The sequence below is a fragment of the Nuphar pumila genome, chromosome 9 (genome assembly GCF_984573655.1).
Source record: "Nuphar pumila chromosome 9, dmNupPumi1.hap1.1, whole genome shotgun sequence".
NCBI lineage: Eukaryota > Viridiplantae > Streptophyta > Magnoliopsida > Nymphaeales > Nymphaeaceae > Nuphar > Nuphar pumila.
In genome coordinates, this window is record NC_143257.1 from 3,841,595 (window position 1) to 3,864,231 (window position 22,637).

The 22,637-nt window shown below is 38.0% G+C and overlaps 1 pseudogene; it reads left to right on the plus strand.

Moving 5' to 3' along the window:
* Positions 1–16,302, plus strand: part of LOC149828242 (laccase-17-like) — a 34,992-nt pseudogene extending 18,690 nt beyond the window's left edge.
* The last annotated feature ends 6,335 nt before the right edge of the window (positions 16,303–22,637 follow it).

Consider the following 22,637-nt stretch of genomic DNA (forward strand, 5'->3'; position numbering starts at 1 on the left):
AACAGTACACATCGAACAATGTGTTGGACAGAGCCAACAGTATGCAACCATGACATATACTGTCATTTTCTTTCCACTCTACAGCTGCAGTAACTGTAGCAGGGTCAGGATTAGTATCAGACACCGAAGGGCAGTCGACTTCCAGAACATTCAACAACCCTATCGTAGTGAATCAGATCTTCATGTGTTGCTGCCAACGCTTGAAGTTCTGTCCGGCAAACTTTTCCGGCATACCGGACATGTCCACTTTTGGTACAAACGCAGAAGAAGACGACATGCTTAGAATCTTCTCTAAGACTGTTGGATCATTTTTCGGATCACACAGTTTCACAATCGTCATCATGATATAAAACATGAAATAAATCAAGAAATACAACAATGTAAATAGCATGATTAACAGACGACCGAAACAGTAACAGGGAGCAAGCATGGCATTTTCCGCATCAGACCAAAATTCAGACGTCAGCATATAAACAAACATATGCACAGAACATAAAGAAAACAACAGGAACATGTTTAGTTTATGCAGTAGGCTAAGGCGTACGAATGTACTCCCCTTAGAGAAGATTTGCCCCCACATACTGTACAGATCAGGGTCCAACGTCCTTCCCCCAGGATACAATAGCCACAACGAACCGAAAGGTGCACTCCGGCGGATCGTCCTTCGAAAACAGCCTCTTCGAACCAAAGTTGCAGAACAACCCTCTTCGGGATATCTCAGGAAAAGGAGAGAGAGAGAGCAACAAAGGTTATGGGAAATCGCAGAGCTCCAGCCAGAAATCGCCTGTCTCAACCTCTTCGTAACCCCAGCCCTCACCACGCTTTTATAACCCACGAACGGTTATGAAACGTGGAAGGACCCGTTACGGATTCTGAGGAGACGTGATCCATTAACGGTCTTCGAAAGATCGAGACCCGTTATGGAATCCGAAGCGTCATAACGGGCACGGAATACGAGGAGTCGTGACCCGTTATCCATTCCCATAACCCGTTACCGAATCCAAAGAAACTTTGGGTAAAAAGATACTTGTCTTGATTGTATATGGCCCTAAAGGGCCAATTACCCGAACCCGAGCCCGGCCCGGCTCGGCACGGCACGACACGACACGACGGGCGGGCGCGCGCGCGTGTGTGTGTGTGTGTGTGTGGTGGTCATCCCACTCCCATGTTCTCAGGAACAAGTGTATGAGTTCACTAGTTGCTTATAAAGCCCTCATAAAACTCAAGCAAAAGCAATATGGGACTATTCCACCTCATCAAGACCTCTATCTCTAAACAACCCATTTCTTCTTTGAATTTCTCTCCCTTCTTTCTTACACCTAACAATATATAGACACACACACACACTTAATAGAAACCAAGGGTGCAGGATGTGTCTTCCCATTCATAAGTCAGCATAGTTTGTTTAATGCAAATCCTACTTGGATCATCTTTTTTGGATCTAAAAATATTTGGTACATTGTGCGCATCCATCTTTGAAAATCTTTAAAAATTCTAAATACACATGAAAGTCACATGATTCAAAACTTGTTTTCTACTAAGAAATGTATGTAGATCATATTTGTCGGGTTTGATCGACAAAAGGAACCCAAAACTTATGCAAAAATTATGGTTTTTACTAGGTGAGCATATTTGCACCCAGAGCTTCTTATAATGACTATATATGTGCATGTGTGTACATATCACTAGCACTATAAGAAAAATGTTAATTAGCGATGGGCATTTGTGACGGAAATAATTCGTCGCAATTTTGCGATGGATTAGCGAGATAAAATTAGCCGTCCCTAACATTAGAATTAGTTACAAAATTTGCGATGAAAAAATTCTGTCTCAAAATCCATCGCTAATTAGCGACGGCTTAGCGACGAAATGTAATCCGGCTCAAACTCCGTCGCAACTTCACGACGGAAAAATTTTGTCGCTACTTCATTCTAATTGACAATGGATTTTGAGACAAAAATTTTGTGTCGCTAAGTCATCGCTAATTTCCCCCTTAAAACCCTAATGCGAGCCCCTTTCTTTCCCAATCTGTTTCATCCATCGCACGTCGCCCATCATCTCTTCCTTCTTCCCTCACTCCTCTCTCATCGCCGTGTGCCATCGCCCATCGCCCGTCACCCGTCACCCGTCACCTCCTCCTTTCCTCAATCCTTCTCTATCGTTGCTGTGTGACAACATCGACTGTCGCTCGTCGCCCATCGCCCGTCACCCATCACCTCCTCCTTTCCTCAATCCTTCTCTATCGTTGCTGTGTGACAATATCGACTGTCGCTCGCCACCCGTCGCCCATCGCTCGTTGCCCTGTGCCATCGCCGCTCACCTGTCACCTCCTCCTTCTTCCCTCACTCCTCTCTCGTCGTCGTATGTCATCGACGCCCATCATCCACCCCCATTGCCCGACCACTGCCGTGTGCCAACCTCCTCTTCTTCCTCCCCCTTCCCGAGTCCTCTCCTCACCTCCTTTCTTCTCCATCTGCAGGCCGCCGGAGTGACGCCATCACCGACCTCCTCTTCTTCCTCCCCCTCCCTAAGTCCCGCCCAATCCATCGCCGATCTCCCATCCCATCTTTTCTTCCCCTATTTTCTTTTGTCCACCCTGCACCACTGCTATCATCGAGACGCACTTCATCTCCCTGACGAGTGTCGACCCGGAGGCCCTCCACTGTCGCGACTCTCATCGGCTGGTACTAGATTCCCCATTGGCCCTTCTTTGTGTTTTTTTTCTTCTTTTTCTTTTCTGCCCTTGTTCGTGCGAGAATAATGGTCAACGATCGTGTACCAATCGGTCTCCATCCATCTCGTCGAGCCTCTGCCTTGTATTCGCCAATCGTGAAGATCTGTTCGGGTGACGAAAAGTTGGTCATTGTGTGTGTGTGCAGCTGTAGTGTTCTCTCCTTCTGAGAAGGATGAGTAGATTGTTTGGTATTATATTGTTTTGTATATTTATGCTTTGCAGGTATGTAGCTGAGCTAATTACACGATGCTTAGTGCTAAGCATCGCATGTAGCTAAAAATGCAAAGCAAAAAGAAATAAGAAAAAAATGCAAAGGCAAAAGCAATGCAAATCAGGCAAATACCCGTGGTGAGTAAGTGATGCAAGCGCATCACATGTTATTTAGTTTCTTGGATGCAACACTTTCCTGCTCATACATTCACTTAGTTGTGGATATCTAGGATTGTTTTGCTGGAGTTTGGAGATCATGCTGAGCATGATTTAAATGTATGAGAATAGAAGTGCTCTTATTTTTGTAGTTCGAATTTCATGCTAGTCATGATAGTAGTTAGCAGGATATTGGAGTGTGTTTGTTGGAGGTACATGTTTGACATTATTGTGATATGAATGATTGAATGTATTGCAATGTTTGACATGACTATCCCTGCTTGCATGAAGTTATTTTCGATTTGATTATGTATTCTATGTAAAATTGTATCGTGAAAACATGTTTAAATTGAATGTATCGTGTTTATGAATGTGATTTCATCTTTCTAAATATCTTTGTGATATATATATATCCAACAATGCATAATAAATTTGATATTTTGTTCATTGATGCATTATTATGATTCTCTTTTAACTGGTGAAGATAATATCCATAACATTATAGGATAAAATGGCTGCAAGCCATGAATGGATGTACCGTAGGATAGTTGATAATGAGGTGTCACCTGAATATATGGATGGTGTTTATAGTTTTATTGACTTTGCAACGATAATTGTCAGTACAGTGGATCTCATCGGTCGAATTAGGTGCCCCTACACGATGTGTAAGAATAATCAATTTGTAGAAGCTCATGGCATTAGACATCACCTATACAGGAAGGGTTTTATGAGTGGTTATCAGAATTGGACGCTTCATGGTGAAGAATTTTGAAACAATTTTGACGTATGGGTGGATGTAGTGCATGATAATCCATATATGAATTTGATATTTAATGTTGTAGAACCAAAACTGGGTTCTGCTATGTGTTTTAGTGATGTACTAACTGGGGTAGAGGAAGAAGCAACAAATGATGCAGCTAGTAGATTTTATGACTTACTTAGAGATGTTGATGAGCCACTGTGGAATGGTTGCGAGCGTTACACTATCTTGTCTGCAGTTCTTCAACTACTGAATTTGAAGTTAGAGTATAATTTGAGTCAATCATGTTTTGACCATCTGTGCTCTATTGTGAAGACTATGTTGCCCAAAGATGAGAAATTGTCATAAAAATTCTATCGTGCAATGGTTATGGTCAATGTTCTAGGTATGGGGTATCAAAAGATAGATGCTTGTCCAAATCATTGCATGTTTTATTTCAAAGATCAAGAAAATAACAGATCATGTCCATCATATGAGAATCCTCGGTTCAAGCCAAAGACAAGAGGCAATGCTAGCATGAGGTCAAAAGAAATGTCATACAAGTCAGTCCGCTACTTCTCGCCCACCCCTAGATTGCAACGATTGTATATGTCTTCGAGGACAGCTAAACACATGAGATGGCATGCAAATAAAGTTCGACATGATGAAGACAAGATCTCACATTCTATTGATGCGGAAGCTTGGAAGCACTTTGATCGTACTCATCAGACCTTCGCAATGAAAGTGAGAAATGTTAGACTAGGTTTATGTACATATGAATTTAATCCATTTGGGGGTAGATCAACCTCATACTTGTGTTGGTCAGTATTTGTCACCCCATAAAACCTTCCTCCAAGTTTGTGTATGAAGCATCAAAAAATTTTCTTGTCTCTATTGATCCCTAGTCTGACCTCTCCGGGCCAAAATCTTGATATATATTTAAGGCCATTGATTGATAATCTGAAAATACTATGGGATGACGATGTTCTCATATACGATGCCTACAAAAAACAAAACTTCAATATGAAGGTTGTTGTTCTATGGACAATTAGTGACTTCCCTGCGTATGGTATGTTATCTCGTTGGAGCACACATGGGAGGTTGGCATGTTCATACTGCATGGAGGATACAAAATCTTTTAGATTGATGCATGAAAGGAAGTTGTGCTGGTTTGATTGTCACCATCGATTTCTACTTAACGACCATCCATTTCGATGACAAAGGAATGTTTTTCGAGTATGTATAACTGAAATAGAAGGTTCGCCTACACGGTTGTCTGGCATAGGGATTTTAAGACGATTGTGATACTTTTTATATAGACTGACAGATGCCCGTAGTCTGATGCCCTTCCTTAGATTTGGGAAGGATCACAATTGGATAAAGAAATCTATATTTTGGGAACTAATATATTGGTCGACCTTATTGATACAACATATTTTGGATGTTATGCATGTAAAAAAAAATGTGTTCGATAATGTGTTCAATACTGTAATGAATGTGAAAGGAAAAATGAAAGATAATCTGAAGTTCTGTATAGATTTAAAAGTAATATGTAAAAGACTAGAATTGGAACTCCAAGAGTACAATGACAAAGTACTGAAACCAAAGGCAAGGTACGTGCTTGGACCAGATCAAGTAAAGTAGGTATGTCAGTGGTTGAGACTGTTGAGATTTCTAGATGGATACGTCTCTAACATTGCTCGGGTTGTAAAGATAGATGAGAAACAATTATATGGGTTGAAGAGCCATGATTGTCATGTCATTATGCAATGGTTGATTCCCCTAGCATTCCATGATATGTTAGGCAAACCTATATGGGGGGTATTATCCGAGTTGAGTAGATTTTTTAGAACATTATGTGCATCAGAAGTTGTAGTATCTAAGGTAAAGAATCTCGATGATTCTATTGTCACTACTATTTGTCAGCTAGAGAAGATATTTTTGCCAACATTTTTTGATGTTATGGAACATGTGATCATACATTTGTCGTATGAACTTAGGGTTGGTGATCCTGTGCAATATCGGTGGATGTAGCCATTTGAAAGATATATTTTTATTTATACTTTTCTCTCTAATGATATTGAGAATTTGTTGTATTACAAGATGTATATTGTTGACAGATGCATGTTTGACCTCAAAAAAAAAGGTTGAGAATAAAGCAAGAGTGGAGGGTTCAATTTGTGAGGCGTACACTTTAGAAGAGATTTCAAATTTCTTATCTATGTACTTTGAACCTCACATTTTAACACGTTACACTTGCCCACCTCGTAATGATGATGGAAAACAATTTACTATAACTGACAAACTATCGATATTTCAACCACTTGGCCATGCCTTTGGCAGTTTCCGATCAAGACTCTTGGAAGATCGAGAGCAAGACTCATTACAAATCTATATCCTTTTTAATTGCTCAGCGATCGACCCCTATATTGAGAAAGTATACTAAATATATAACACTAAGTTCTATACGTGCGTACATGGTTCGGTAATATAGATATTTATTAAGTTCAGACGATTTGATCTAAAGTTGCAAAGAGAACTTCCACATCTCACTGATTCAGAAGTACAGAAAGAATATGAAAATAAGTTTGGGGCATGGTTGAAAGAGTTAGTAAGGACAATGACATGCATTCTTTTCGTGTAAACAATAATATGTTACTTAATTGGTCGTGATTACAGTCATTGTTTATGCGTATAGGTCCATCATGGTGATGTTAATGATCAAGGAATATGTGATTCACAAAATGGTTTGACCAAAGTTTTGCAATGTTACAACAAGTACATCGTAAATGGTTATCAATTTCATACAAAAGAATATGGTATAAATAAGTCAATGATGAATAGTGGCGTGTGTGTCAAGGGTAGCAGTTATGGTGAAAATAAACTTGACTACTGTGGTGTTATTGAAGAAATAATGGAGTTGACTTACTTAGGCATAAATAACACGATAACTTTATTCAAGTGTCATTGGTTTGATCCCACAACAACAAGAGTTGACAAAGCCTTAGGCATTGTGGAGGTGAATCATAAATCAAGGTTTGGAACATATGAACCATTTATATTAGCCTCGCAAGCTCAACAAGTTTATTATACTTCATATCCGAATACAAGGAAGTCAGATAGAAATGAATGGTGGGCGATTTGCAGGGTGAAGTCTAAACTATACCCCGAGTATGATCAGTTACAGGAAGACAAGATTACTAAAGAGGGTGATTATTATCAATCAGATGATATGTATGACTTCTCTTATGGCCACAATGTCACACATGATTTGCATGTCACATCTCCATTGTCCGATGACACATGTATGAAAGAATGTGATCCAAATGATATACCAAGTAGATGGATGCCTAATGATGACGACGACGAAGAGGATAAAAAGGAGGAGGAAGAAGAAGTAGTAGAAGAAGAAGAAGAATATGAAAGTCAAACAAGTGATAAGGAAGCATACTAGAGCTAGTGAAGTACATCTTGTAATACATACCACATCAGTTTCACATATGCTCTTATTTTTGTAGTTCAGAGTCCATGCAATTCATGGTTGTAGTTAGCGGGATATTGGAGTGTGTTTGCTGCAAATACATGTTTGACGTGACTGTATCCATGCTTGCATAAAGTGATTTTCGATTTGATTATGTATTCATATTTATGGAATTGCATATCATGTTACATTCCATGCATAGTTATAAAACTGATTCATGTAGTACCTTTAAATCTTTATATTTCATGCATATGTCATGTCCATGCTAAGATCAATAGTTATATAACTGATCCAAATAACATTTTATTTGTTAGAATATGGTTCATGAAGGTCACAGTGGTCGAGCACCTAGTGGTTGAGGACCAACTGGAGGATGTGGGACATCATTAGGTAGATGTCTTTGTGTTATATTTAAATATAAGAATTCATTATGTTTTCTCTTATATATTGATATAAAAATTGTTACTTGTTAATTGTATTTATAGGATCTCAGCTCAGTGATAGCCAGTATCAACCTTCATCTTCATGTAATCCTTCAATAGGTCACTACAAGAAAAATCTTAATTAGCGACGAATCTTTGCGACAAAAAAAATCTGTCGCCAATTGCTGACGGATTAGCGAGAGAAAGATATTCATCGCTAAAATATCGATTTTAGTGACGAAAAGTATTTTGTCAATAATATGTTATTAATTAGCGACAGATTAGCAATGAAATTTATTTTGTTGCCATATCTTTTGCACTGTAGCGACATATCAACAACAGAACTATTTTGTCGCTACGTACTCGCCCAATAGTGACACTTAGCGATGAAAATAGGTTGTCGCTAAGCCGTCGCTAATTTTTCCGTATATCCCTAATTTTTTCTCCTTCTTTCTCTTTTTCTATTTCCTCCTCTTGTCTGCCCGCCTCTCGTCGCCCCCTGACCCGCCTCCCATCGCCCCCGGACCATCCTCTCATCGCCCCCCGGCCCTCCTCCCATCGCCGCCCGACCCGCCTTCCGTCGCCCCCCGACCATCCTCTCATCGACGCTCGGCCCTCCTCCTCCTGTCACTACCCGACCCGCCTCCCATCGCCCCCCGGCCATCCTCCCGTCGTCCCCCGGCCATACTCTCGTCGTCGCTCGACCCTCCTCCCGTCGCCACCCCCAGCCATCCTCCCATCGTCGACCGACCCTCCTCCCGTCGCCGCCCAGCCCTGCTTACGTTGGCCTTTGGTTGGCTTCTAGTTGCCCCCTGACCTGTTGCCTGTCTGCTCTCTCTATCTTCGCTATATTTTCTGGCCGCCACTACCTCCTCCCGTCGGCCCCTGACTGGTGACCCCTCATATAGAGACCCCCCCCCCCCCTCTCTATTTTTCTTCTTCCTCTTCGCTCCTCCAGCTCGGAAAGGGCCTCTGCTCTGCCGTTCTGGATTTTCGGCAGGTGAGGCCCTTTGCCTCCTCTCGTCAGGCAGGGGCCTCGACCCTTGCTGCTCCGGTCTTTCCAGTAGGCAGGGCGAGGCACTGGCTCTTCCCATCTAGCGGGGGCTTCGGCTCTGCCGTTCAAGATTTTTGGCAGGCATAGCGAGGCCCGGCAGGCAGGGCTAGGCTTGGCATGCCGCTCGTGTTTTTCGACAGGCAAGGGGCGAAGCCCCCCTGCCTCTGTGTGTTTCTGATAGGCAGTGGGGGATCTGCCCCCTGCCTCTTTGATTTTCGGCAGGCGAGGACCTTTGCCTTCTCCCATCAAGCAGGGGTCGAGGCCCTTGCCGCTCAGGTTTTTCGACAGGCAAGGGGTGAAGCCCCCCTATCGCTCATATTTTTCGACAGGCAAGGGGCGAAGCCCCCCTGCCTCTGTGTGTTTCAGACAGGCCCCCTGCCTCTTTATTTTTCGGCAGGCGGAGACCTTTGCCTCCTCTCGTCAGGCAGGGGTTGAGGCTCCTGCCGCTCGTGTTTTTCGACAGGCAGTGGGGGCTCTGCCCTCTGCCTCTTTTGTTTTAATTTGTTTTGATTGCCTACTTTATTTATAGCATTCAACTAAGTTTTTGGTGTGATTTTCAGCAGGTTTTACTGTTCTTTAGTAAATATAAGGAGCTATGAGCACTGTGCTTGTAAAGGATTTCTAGTAAAAAAGAGTTCAAATCGGGTAAATACCCATGGTAAGTAAGTGATGCAAGCGTATCACATGCTATTTAATTTTTTGGATGCAACACTTTTCTGTTCACAACTCACTTAGTTGTTGATATCTAGGTTTGTTTTGATGAAGTTTGGAGATCATGTTGAGCATGATTTTAATGTATGTGAATAGAAGTATTCTTATTTTTGGAGTACGGATTTCATGCTAGGCATGGTAGTAGTTAGCGGGATATTGGAGTGTGTTTGTTGTAGGTACATGTTTGACTTTTTTTTTATATGAATGATTTGCATGTATTGCAATGTTTGATGTGATTGTATCCATGCTTACATGTAGTTACTTTCAATTTGATTATGAACTTCCATGTGAAATTGTATAATGAAATCATGCTTCAAATGAATATATCGTGTTATGAATAGTTTGCACATGAAAATATTAAGTTATTAATGCATGCATCATAGTTCTTGTGATTGTATGACATTATATATATATATATATATATATAGTGTGTGTGTGAGTGTGATATATATCAAATATATAACATGCATCATATATTGCATGATAAATTTGATATTTTCTTCATCATAGCATTCTAATGATTTTCTTTTAATTGGTTAGGATACTATTCATAACATCATACAATAAAATGGTTGCACACCGTGAATGGATGTACCGTAGGATAGTTGACAATGAGGTATCATATGAATATATGGATGATGTTGAAAGTTTTATTGAATTTGCAATGACAAGTGTCAGTACAGTGGATCCCACAGGTAGGATTAAGTGTCCTTGCAAGATTTGTAAGAATAATCGATTTGTAGAACCTCATGGCATTAGACATCACCTATACAGGAAGGGTTTTGTGAGTGATTATCAGAATTGGACCTTTCATGGTGAAGAATTTAAGAACAATTTTGGCGCACGAGTGGATGTGGTGCACGATAATTCATATATGGATTTAATATTTGATGTCGCAGGAACAAAACTGGGTTCTGCTATGAGTCCTAGTGATGTAACAATTGGGGTAGAGGAAGAAGCACCAAACGATGCAAGTAGTAGATTTTATGATTTACTTAGAGATGTTGATGGGCCACTTTGGAATGGTTGCGAGAGTCATACTATCTTGTCTGCAATTCTTCAACTACTGAATTTGAAGTCCGAGTATAATTTAAGTCAATAATGTTTTGATCGTTTGTGCATAATAGTGAAGAGTATGCTGCCTAAAGATGAGAAATTACCACAAAATTTCTATCGTGCGAAGGTTATGGTCAATGCTCTAGGTATGGGGTATCAAAAGATAGATGCTTGTCCAAATCACTGCATGTATTTCAAGGATCTGAAAAACAATATATCATGTCTGTCATGTGGGCATCCTCGGTTCAAGCCAAAGACAAGAGGCAATGGTAGCACGAGTTCAAAAGAAGTTTCATACAAGTCGCTTCGCTATTTTCCTATCACCCTTAGATTGCAATGATTGTATATGTCTTCAAGGACAGCTAAACACATGAGATGGCATGCAAATAAAGTTTGGCATGATGAAGACAGGATCACGCATCCTGTTGACGAGGAAGCTTGGAGGCACTTTGACCGTACTCATCAAAACTTCACAATGAAAGTGAGAAATGCTAGACTCGGTCTATGTACAGATGAATTTAATCCATTTAGGGGTAGATCAATTACATACTCATGTTGGTCAGTATTTGTAACTCCATACAACCTTCTACCAAACTTGTGTATGAAGCATCAGAATCTTTTCTTGTCTCTATTGATCCCTAGTCCGACCTCACTTGGCCAAAATCTTGATGTATATTTAAGGTCATTGATTGATGAACTAAAAGTACTGTGGGATGACGGTGTTATCACGTGCGATGCCCACAAAAAACAAAATTTCAATATGAAGGTCACTGTTCTATGGACAATCAATGACTTTCCTGCATATGGTATGTTATCTGGTTGGAGCACACATGGGAGGTTGACATGTCCATACTGCATGAAGGACACAAAATCATTTAGATTGACGCATGGAAGGAAGCCATGGAGGTTTGATTATCGTCATTGATTTCTATCCAGCGACCATCCATTCAGAAGACAAAAGAATGTGTTTTGAGCAAACACAACTGAAATGGAAGGTCCACCGACAAGATTGTCTAGCATAGAGATTTTAAGAAGATTACGATACTGTCCAGATGTATTAACAGATGCTCGTAGTCTGATGCCCTTCCTTGGATTTGAGCGGATCACAATTGGACAAAGAAATCTATATTTTGGGAACTACCATATTGGTCGACCTTATTGATACGACATAATTTGGATGCATGTGAAGAAAAATTTGTTTGATAATGTGTTCAATACAGTAATAAATGTTAAAGGGAAAACGAAGGATAATTCGAAGGCCCGTATGGATTTAAAAGTAATATGTAAAAGACCAGAATTGAAACTCAAAGAGTATAATGGCAAAGTACTGAAACCAAAGGCAAGATATGTGCTTCGACCGGATCAAATAAAGTATGTATGTCAATGATTGAGACAATTGAGATTTCTAGATAGATATGTCTCTAACATTGCTCGGGCTGTGAAGATTGACGATGGACAATTATATGGGTTGAAGAACCATGATTGTCATATCTTTATGCAACGATTGATACCCCTAGCATTCCATGATATGTTAGACAAACCTATATGGGGGGTATTATCTGAGTTGAGTGGATTTTTTAGAACAGGAACATTTGATCATACATTTGCCATATGAACTAAGGGTTGGTGGTCCAGTGCAATATCGGTGGATGTACCCATTTGAAAGGTATATTTTTTCTTATATTTTTCTCTTTAATGACAAATATTTCAAATTTGAGATGTATATTTTTGGCAGATGCATGTTTGACCTCAAAAAAAAGGTTCGGAATAAATAAAGAGTAGAAGGCTCTATTTGTGAGGCGTACACTTTAGAAGAGATTTCAAATTTCTCATCTATCTACTTTAAACCTCACATTCCAACACGTTACACTTGCCTACCTCGTAACGATGATGAAGAACAATTTATTGTACCTGACAAACTGTCGATATTTCAACCACTTGGGCATGCATTTGGTAGTTGCTAATCAAGACTTTTGGCAGATCGAGAGCAAGATGCAACACAAATCTATATTGTTTTTAATTGCTCAGCGATCGACCCATACATCGAGTAAGTACATGTAGACATAACACAAATCTAAATCCTTTTATGTTCTATATGTGCATACATGGTTCGGTAATATAAGTATTTGTTGAGTGCAGACGATTTGATCTGGAGTTGCGAAGAAAAGTTTTACATCTCACTGATGAAAAAGTGCAAAAAGAACGTGAAACTAAGTTTATGGAGTGGTTGAAAGAGTTGGTAAGGATGATGACATAAATTGTCTATGTGTAAACAATACTAAGTTACTTAATTGGTTGTGATCATAAATTGTCTTCTTCATTGTTTATGTTTGTAGGTTCACCATGGTGATGTTAAAGATCAAGGATTATGTGATTTACAAAATGGTCCGACCAAAGTTGTGCAATGTTACAACGGGTACATCGTAAATGGTTATCGATTTCATACAAAAGACTACGGTATAAACAAATCAATGATGAATAGTGGCGTGTGTGTCAAGGGTAGCTGTTACAGTGAAAATGAACATGATTACTACGGTGTTATAGAGGAAATAATGGAGTTGACTTACATAGGCATAAATAATATGGTAGTTTTATTCAAGTGTCATTGGTTTGATCCAACTGCAACAAGAGTTGACAAAGTCTCAGGCATTGTGGAGGGGAATCATAAATCAAGGTTTGGAACATATGAATCATTCATATTAGCCTTGCAAGCTCAACAAGTTTACTATACTTCATATCCGAGTACAAAGAAGTCAGATAGAAATGAATAGTGGGCAGTTTGCAAGGTGAAGTCCAAACTATACCCTGAGTATGATCAGTTACAGGAAGACAAGTTAATTGAAGAGAGTGATTACTATCAATCAGATGATATCTATGACTTCTCTTATGGTCACGATGTCGCGCATGATATGCATGTCATATCTCCATTGGTCGATACTTTATTCATAGAAGAATGTGATCCAAACGATATACCAAGTGAATGGGCAAACAATGAAAAAAAAGAAGAAGATAAAGAAGAGGAGGAAGATGAAGAATTTGAAAGTCAAACAAGTGATGAGAAAAAATTCTCGAGCTAGTGAGCAAAATCTTGTAATACAAACCTCTATTGAATGTATTGTAACGTGTTTGAATGATTGGAATGTATTGCAATACTTGATGTGAATGATTTGAATTATTTGAATGTATTAAAATATATTGCAATGATGTGAATGATTTGAAGGTATTCCAATGTTTGAATGTTATACAAAATTATTTTTTATTCTTTGATTATGTATCTTCGATTCGTATCGAGTTATGATTTGAATGTATTGTAACGTGTTTGAATAATTTTGATGTATTGCAATATTTGATGTGAATGATTTCAAATTATTTTAATGTATTACATGACATTTTTGATTTGTTAGAATATGGTTCGTGGAGGTTACAGTGGTCGTTCATCCAGTGTTAGTCAGTCTCAACCTTCATCTTCACGGGCTGCTTTGATAGGTATATCATTTAACTAATTGTATACTTGATTAGTTTAAATGCGTATTCTGAGAATTTCTAACATATTTTTCTATAAATGATGTTTCGTCTATACATGATCTACCTACACCAGTTGTTCATATATATATATATATTGTCAATTTTATAAGTATTGTTGCAACCTTGTTAAATAATTCTTTTATCATTTAACTTCACAGGAAGCAGAAAAAGAAGGCATTGTGCCATATAAGGATGTGTTTGTTGAAACACATAAACGTAAGACCACGGGAGAGTTCACATCAGGGAAGGCGAGAACGACAATGGTATGTATTTATTGTATTAATAATCATTGTAATATACAAGTTATTATAGACATTGTAATTCTTAATTATTAATTCATATTGTAATCATTACTTTGTAGGAGTCATATGAGTAACAGATGATAGAGCAATATAGCGATGACTCCACTCAGCATCCACCTTTTGATCCTGCAGCATGGGTGACTGCAACAGGTGAACCCAAAAAGGGTCGTGTGATCGGGTTTGGGAGTGATATGAACACCTCACCAGTCGTTGCTTCTTCAGTCACTGCTCACAGAGTTCTCCCGTCAGCATCAGCTCAAAGCATCCGACTGGCCCGCCTAATTCTTGGGATGGTATACGCCAGCTCGTTAAGAACACAATGCGTGACTACTTACATGAAGCAATTTTCGACATTGTCTGTAATGAGTTGAGTAGTTTTTTCAGAACAGAAGAACTTCGTCTGCAGGTGAATCTCAGGTATAAAAGTTTCATGTTATGTATTGTATGTCGTTAGATTTTATGTTACTTTGATTGCCTTAACTTATGTGCATTGCATATAATTTATTTCAGTATATTTTGTTTATCAATACTAACCTTTTTTTTCTTTTATAGGTTGGCGCTAATCAGCGTAGTGGAGTTGAAGGCGCAGATCGAGACAATAAAGAAGTGGACGCACACAATCTTGGCGATGATTAGATTCATGTGTTGTATTTGTTGCACCTTCTTTTTGTTTAAAAAATTTAAATGTTCAATTGTAAATAATTAGAACTTGCAAATTTTATAGTGGATCGATTAATTGTTTTAGTTTCCTTTTATATGTATTTTGACGTGTACTTTGTATTTTATTCACAAGAAATATAAATTGTACAGGAAATACAAATTGTATTATGAGAAATTTTTTCTCGATATTTATGTTTTAAATATTTTTTTTATTTTTTTCCCTTTTTGTGACAGATTAGCAACGGAAATATCCGTCGCTATTTGGTACCGCTATGCAATTTAGCGATGAATTAGGGACGGATTTTAATTCATCGCTATTTACTAGCTGGTCATTGTTTTTGCAATGGATCTTAATTCGTCGCTGGGTTCGTCACTATATTAGTGACAACATTAGCGACGGATATTAATCTGTCACAAAACCAAAATCTTTTTATAGTAACGACGACTTTGTGATAGAACTTGTCATTCGCTAATTCGTCGCAAATTAGCGACAGAACGGGCGACAAATAGTTTTTGTCGCTAATTAGCGACTATAATTTTGCGATGAAAGTCATTCGTCGTTACTCTGACGCTAAACACGTTAGCGATGGCTTAGCAACAAAATAGCGATGGAGTAGGGTCGTCGCTAATTCACTGATTTGTTGTAGTGGGTATATCATTTAAATAAATGTAGAGTTGATTAGTTTATATATGCATTATGTGAATTTCTAACTCATTGTTTTGTAGATGATGTTTCGCCTGCATATGACCCATCTACACTAGGTACTCATACACATCATGAGACAACGCCGGATGCAATGTCTTCTCAGCCTGACACAAGATGACTCATTCAAATAGTGTATATCAATAGTTGACCATAAGTATTACATTGTCACTTGTTCAATACTTATCTTATAAATAGTATATTTTGATAGTTGGTTGTTAATGTGTATCAATTCACGTGCAACGCGAGGCTCGAGCTATAAGAAGTAATACGAGAAATTAGGAAGTCACTACTTCAACATCTACCAGAACTGATCGCTCGACGAAAAGAGTACCCGAAGGAGGTGTTGGAAAGATTATGGTCCTCATTCATGGTATAAAATCGTTTATCATAGCTAATGTGTTTCATATATAATTTTTTATTATAGTCATGTGCACTAACTTTCTGAAATTATTTGTTGCTAAGAGGAAGATGGCATGGGTAGTTTTGGATGGAAAGCTACCCAGCCAGAAGTTGCCTCCTCTATCGTCGGATCTTCCTAAATGTTGATCTCAATGATGAAAGTGGATGATGGCTTTCATTTGGGCTTTCTAACCTACACTTTTTTTATGTAGATTTTTTTTTCCGGCCACAAGGCTTATAATGAATGTAACCTTCTAATTTTTATCTATTTTGTATAACCAGTCCACCCTCTTAGCCGATCAACATGAAGCGGATCATGCTCAACAATTTTCCAACTATAATCAAGGGATATCAGGAATCCCAGGCGCTCTTCATGATCAACGAGATTTGGCAGTTGTTGATATCAAGGGATCAAAATCTGATATTAAGGAAACAAAATCAGTTAGAGATATTAATGAATCTCAGACTGATCTAGAAGTCGTTATGATCAAGGCTAAAGATGAATTCAAAGGTGGTGATTCTATAAATGGGTTGTATATAAAAGGATGTAACCATCTCACATAAAATGACTGAATAAGACTCTATTCCTCCCATGGACGTAGGCTCGTTAGCTGAACCACATATATTGGTTTTCCCTTTTTTATTTTTTATGGTATCAGAGCAGTGATATCTCACTTTTCGCAGTATTCATGGCCGACCAAACTCCTTCTTCCTCTCAGCAACCCGCAATGAAGTTCTCTTACCTAGCCACGCTCAATGTGGCAAATTTTGTTTCAATAAAGCTTGGTCGTTCAAATTATCTGCTATGGCGTACGTAGGTGCTTGGCCTCATCGAGAGCCAGAATATGCAAAATTTCATCAACAACGATGTTGTGGTTCCAGCTAAAACCATCATTGCAAACACATCTATCAAAGAAAATTCGGATCACATATCATAGAGAAAATTCGATAGATTATTGCACGGCTGGCTAACTGAAACCTTATCCGAAGAAGTCCTCGGGTTCGTAGTTGGACTTGAGACTGCGGCTCAAGTTTGGACAACTCTTGAAGAAACGTTTGCATTGGATTTCTAGGAACGTGAATGTTGTCTTCTTCAGAAACTGTGATCTCTCTGGAAAGGATCACAGCCTTTATCTGAATATATAGCAGGATTCAAAACCACATGTGATGAATTAACAGCCATCGATAAGCCTATTAATGATCGATCCATGGTTTCTACTCTTTTGAATGGTTTAGGTCAAAACTATGAGGCCTTCATAACAACCATGATGAAACCACCTATCCCAAACTACAAACAAGTGGTAGCTTTGCTTCAAAGTCATGAAACCTTCAAGTCTTTACAAATCTCCAATTTGGGAACCATGAACTAGAATGCTGCCTTCTATACTAAAAAATAAGGAAATAATTTTTTTTCAACAACAAGAGAGGAGGTCACCAGAATCAATTCAGTTCAAGAGGTCATGGATTCCAATAATATGGGCAGCAGAATTCATGCCAAGGAAATCAAACTTCCGAAAATCAATCAAGAGAAAATCAGAATTTAAACAATAAAAAGGAACAAGGTGTTGTCTGCCAGATTTGCTCTAAGACAAATCACTCTGCGATTCGATGTTAGCATCGATTCAATCAAGCTTATCAAGCTGGAGACTTGCCCCAAGCTCTTGCAACCATGAATGTCTCTGACTCACAGGATAGTGCTTGGTTCCCTGACACGAGAGCCACTTCTAATATTACAGTCGACCCAGGTATGCTTCGATCCGTGACTCCCTACAAAGGACATTAACATGTTATGGTCAGAAATGAAGATAAGTTGAAAATTTTTCATGTTGGATCTACTTTCATCCCTGTTCATAATGGTTGATTAAGTCTTAAAAATGTCTTAGTTGTGCTTGATATTAAAAAGAATTTGCTCTCTATAAGTCAGCTTACCTTCAATCAGGATCTCATATTTAAATTTTACGATGAAAAAATTGTCATGAAGGACAGGAAATCCAAGAACATTCTAACAACGGGACATAGACATGGCGACTTATACATTCTTCAACCAATGGTGCAAGAAGCCTATTTCTCTATCGGACAAAGGGCAGCTTGGCGAGACGACTGGCACAGGCGTCTTGGACACCACAATATGCAGATTGTTGATTTTCTTTCTAAAAATAAGTTAATTTCATTCATGATAAAGACCTTCCACGTGATACCTTTTGATGAAACTAATCACATCACTGATTAGGAGTGCACCAACCAGTAAACATGAGCAAAACAATGTTGATAAATTAGCAAAGAAACTAAGGTTTAGTGAGAGAGGCGATTTCACAAGCCTCCTAGTGTGGTTAGTAAGGTGGTGCATGCCCCAAACAAACATGATTTCACATAGGCATTCCAAATGCCTCAGGTTAGCCTCCAAGGACCATCCCACCTCATGTGCAACCAACACTGGCACAGAAACCTACCTTAGACACATTTACCTCATGTGGCTCTAAAGATCCCATGTCTATGCAGTCTTTTAGGACCCTGGAAAGAATCAACAGGGATTACCGGTTGACTTCCTCAGCTCTATTGTCTTGATTACACTCCCCTTTGTTGCTTGGTTTCCAGGTTCATAGCTGCGTAGCCACATTCATGAGAGAAGCACTGCTATGCCTTCTCAAATTTTTGTGGTGAATACCCCATATCCCTCTAACTGATTCATTCATAGCCCTCCTTAGTGGTCCCTCCCCATTGATGGTTGTCATCCTCACGACCCATTCAAGCTCCCCTCTCTCTCTCCAAACTCTCTCTTTCTCTAAGAATCATGTTTAAATTCCTCCCTCTCTCTGGCTACATTTATGTATATAATTTAGATTTCAAGTTGGCAGGACTGAGTTTACCACATTGTAACTTGTCACTCATAGATATCAATGTATGTTTTGATAGGACAAATATCATTTCAAATTATAAGTTCAATAGAAATTTTTTCTTTTATTGGGCTTGGCCAAAGCAAAGCCCATCATCTCCAACCAGACATCGGTTAGTCTCAACTCTGAAGTGCCTACACTAAGCTTCGACCTTGTAGCAAGGAATGTCTCCTATGTTAGTTAACAAACCATGATCAACTTTTAAGCATAAACACAAAGCCTGCATGGGAAAGACATATAGGACTTTTATTAATTCTACATATAATGACCATAAGCTTTTACCTTTCAAGAAGGAAAAAATAACATATGGTAACTATGGCATGAGTGTAGCCCCAAAGGGGTTTGGCATAGCAGGATGGGGCCTATGTTGCTGGACAAGCGATCTAGGTTCAAATTCTCTGAGTGTTATCTCTTGTGCAAGCTGAAGCATCAATTAAAGAGATATTGCATATGCTAGCGATACTAATATAGATTATCAATGATTTTCTAACATATGTCAACTTATTAGGGTGGTCTATGGAGAAAAAGCTTGTGTATCTAGTTTTTAACATTGATACAGAATAAGATATCTTGAAGCTCAACAAAAAGGCATGTTACATGGCATACCGTCGATTCTTACTACACGATCACCTATGGCATCATCAAAAAAAGGAGTTCGACAATAAATTGGAGCTTAGAGGGCCACCAAATAAATTATCTGGAGTTGAATTCGTGATAGAATTAAGTAATGTTACTGCTGATTTCAAAAAAGTATGGATTAGTAGAAAATAAAAAGAATGTGATGACAACCAGCAATATCTAAATTGAACAAAAAAAAGTATTTTTTTTTACTGCTATATTGCTTAAAACAAATTTTTTCGACTACTATATTGGTTATCACTGAAGCTATGACACAACTTAAATGAAATGTATGTTGAGAAGAACATATGTGACAATATCTTATATACACTGCTCGATGTCAAGGGAAAAACAAAGAATAATAAAAATGCACAGAAAGATTTAAAACTCAAAAAGATACATAATCACTTGCACTTATACAAAAGTGGTGTAATCGAACAAACCATATGCACAATATACATTTTTAGTGAGCGTAAAAATGAGTTATTTGATGACGACTATGCATCTAACATTGGGCAATACATGAACATAAACGATGCTAAATTTTTTATAATGAAGAGTCATGATAGCCAAGCCTTCTTTCAGTGCCTACTTCCTATTATAATTTGTGGATAGCTAAAGAAGATAATTGGTATGCCTTTAATCTGTCTAATAGATATGTTCAGACTGTTGTGTGCAAGTATGTTGAGAAGAGATGCTTTAATGTAGATAAAAGAAAATATTTCAGTAATCTTATGCGCTTTGAAGAAGATATTTCTACCCATATTTTTTACCATCATGATACACCTAGCTATTCATCTATCATGTGAGATCGAACTTGCTAGACCAGTATAATATCGTTGAGCGTATCTGATTGAGAGATTCTTTTGTAGATTAAAGCGAATTGTGAGGAATAGAGCATGACCAGAAGCTTCAATTGCTAGGGCATATATTTCAATAGAATACACGCTTTTTGCTCAATGTATCTTAGTTATATTGATACTAGATTTAACTGTCAAGATTATCATGATGATAGGCCGAACATGACAAGGACACTCAGTTTGTTTGTATTCCCACATGACATTTAAGTGAAAGGCAGAGACAGTTTACCAACTATAGTTTAAGATTTGGAATATGCGGGAGCTCATTGGTAAGTGCTAGACAATTGCATTAAATGTGAGCCATATCGAAGGTGTGTATCCCTCATGATTATGGTTATAAATAATACTTAATATGATAGTTGTTATAGAGTGTCACCAACATATATATTGGTGAGACTGTATAACAACTATCATATTAAGTATTATTTATAACCATAATCATGAGGGATATATATATACACACATTTAATGCAGAGAATACAAGCAAATAATCTACAACTTATGCAACAATATGCAAGAAGCTACAATATGACATGACTAGGAGTTCGCAAGTTGGTTTCCACAAAATGATGATGTTTTTTCATAATTACAAAGTCTCGCAAAATGACCTGAGCATGAATGACAGTCCTATTGAACTTATGATGTGAATGAAATCAAGTTTCATATATAGTCTCGAGGTCAAGACCGTAGCTCTAAGAATAGTGGGGTAATGGTTACGTGTACAAATGATATAGACGAGTCTAATGTAAACTATTATGGTGTTCTAAAAGATATTATTGAATTTAAATATATAGAACAAAATTAAGTAAATATGTTAATATGAGATTTATTTGATAATATTCATATGCGTAAGGACAAATATTTTACATGTGTCAATATATCTCACCAAACATACTAGAAGGATTTTTTTATTTTAGCCTCTCAAGCTATACAAGTATTTTATATTAGAGATATCACAAATAAAAAAATACATATAGCGCATACGATAATACCAAAAAATGTGTACAAGATTCTACCTTCTTCAGCTGAATGGAATGAAGAACATGATAATGATGTGTATCAAGAGGCTGATTACGGAAGGGTTGATTTATTACTTTACCACATCATTGATGAAGATCCCATGCCATTACACCGAGATTATTGAGAGCATGATTGATAAATATTTCTATATGAATGATAGTAATGTATGTTTACCTAAATAGTAAATATTTTTATATGATTCAATTCTATAGTGTAATCTAATCTAATAATGTTTGTATGAAATTAACAGATTTCAATATATTCATGACAAGGGTATGGGCGTTCTTCCTCCCTCAGGACCGGTTCACCACCTGCCAATCATAGTGAACACCTAGATGAGATCGACTTTATATCATAGGTAAGTTATTAAGGGAGAAAGAGGTGCCCCCCACAGACCACATGCCACTGTAGCTCTAGAGCAGTTCATGATGGCCTTAGGTAAATATTATAGTAATTCTTTAGTACAATTAACAATTTATTACTATCATTTTTATTAATATTTGTTTATTAATATAAATTAACAACTATAGAATCTTTGTAGTGCAAACATGGAAAGAACAAATATGTAGACCACCACAAACAAATCAAGCAATGAAAGACTTCAGTAACTATCAAGCTTAGGACGCAAGTTATAGTGCAGGAGTGCTCCTCTACATTCTCTAGGAGGCTTTTGTGCATCATTAGGGAGCAGGTCATACTCATTGAAAACTCATGAATGAATGTCTCAGACAACAAGAAGATGTTTATGCGTGAGGCAGTTTATGTAAATATATTGCCTAACTATATTTTGATAAACAAACTAATCTATAAAAAAAATGTTACTAACTATATTTTGATAATTTGGTGCAAAAAAAGTTTGATTTAGACAATGATATACATGAACATCAGGCGTGCATGGAGAAGCAACTTGTACTATCATACTCAAGGGTTCGAGAAGGTTTCCACAAGTATTACCAGAAGTTTAAAAATCATGATATAGCATAACAACATCCTCGTGAGGGATGTCACTCTAGAGTGTGAAACTGATTTGCAAGTTTTTTATCGAAGATTATTAAATCATAAATATTGAATATATATTTATAAGTAAATA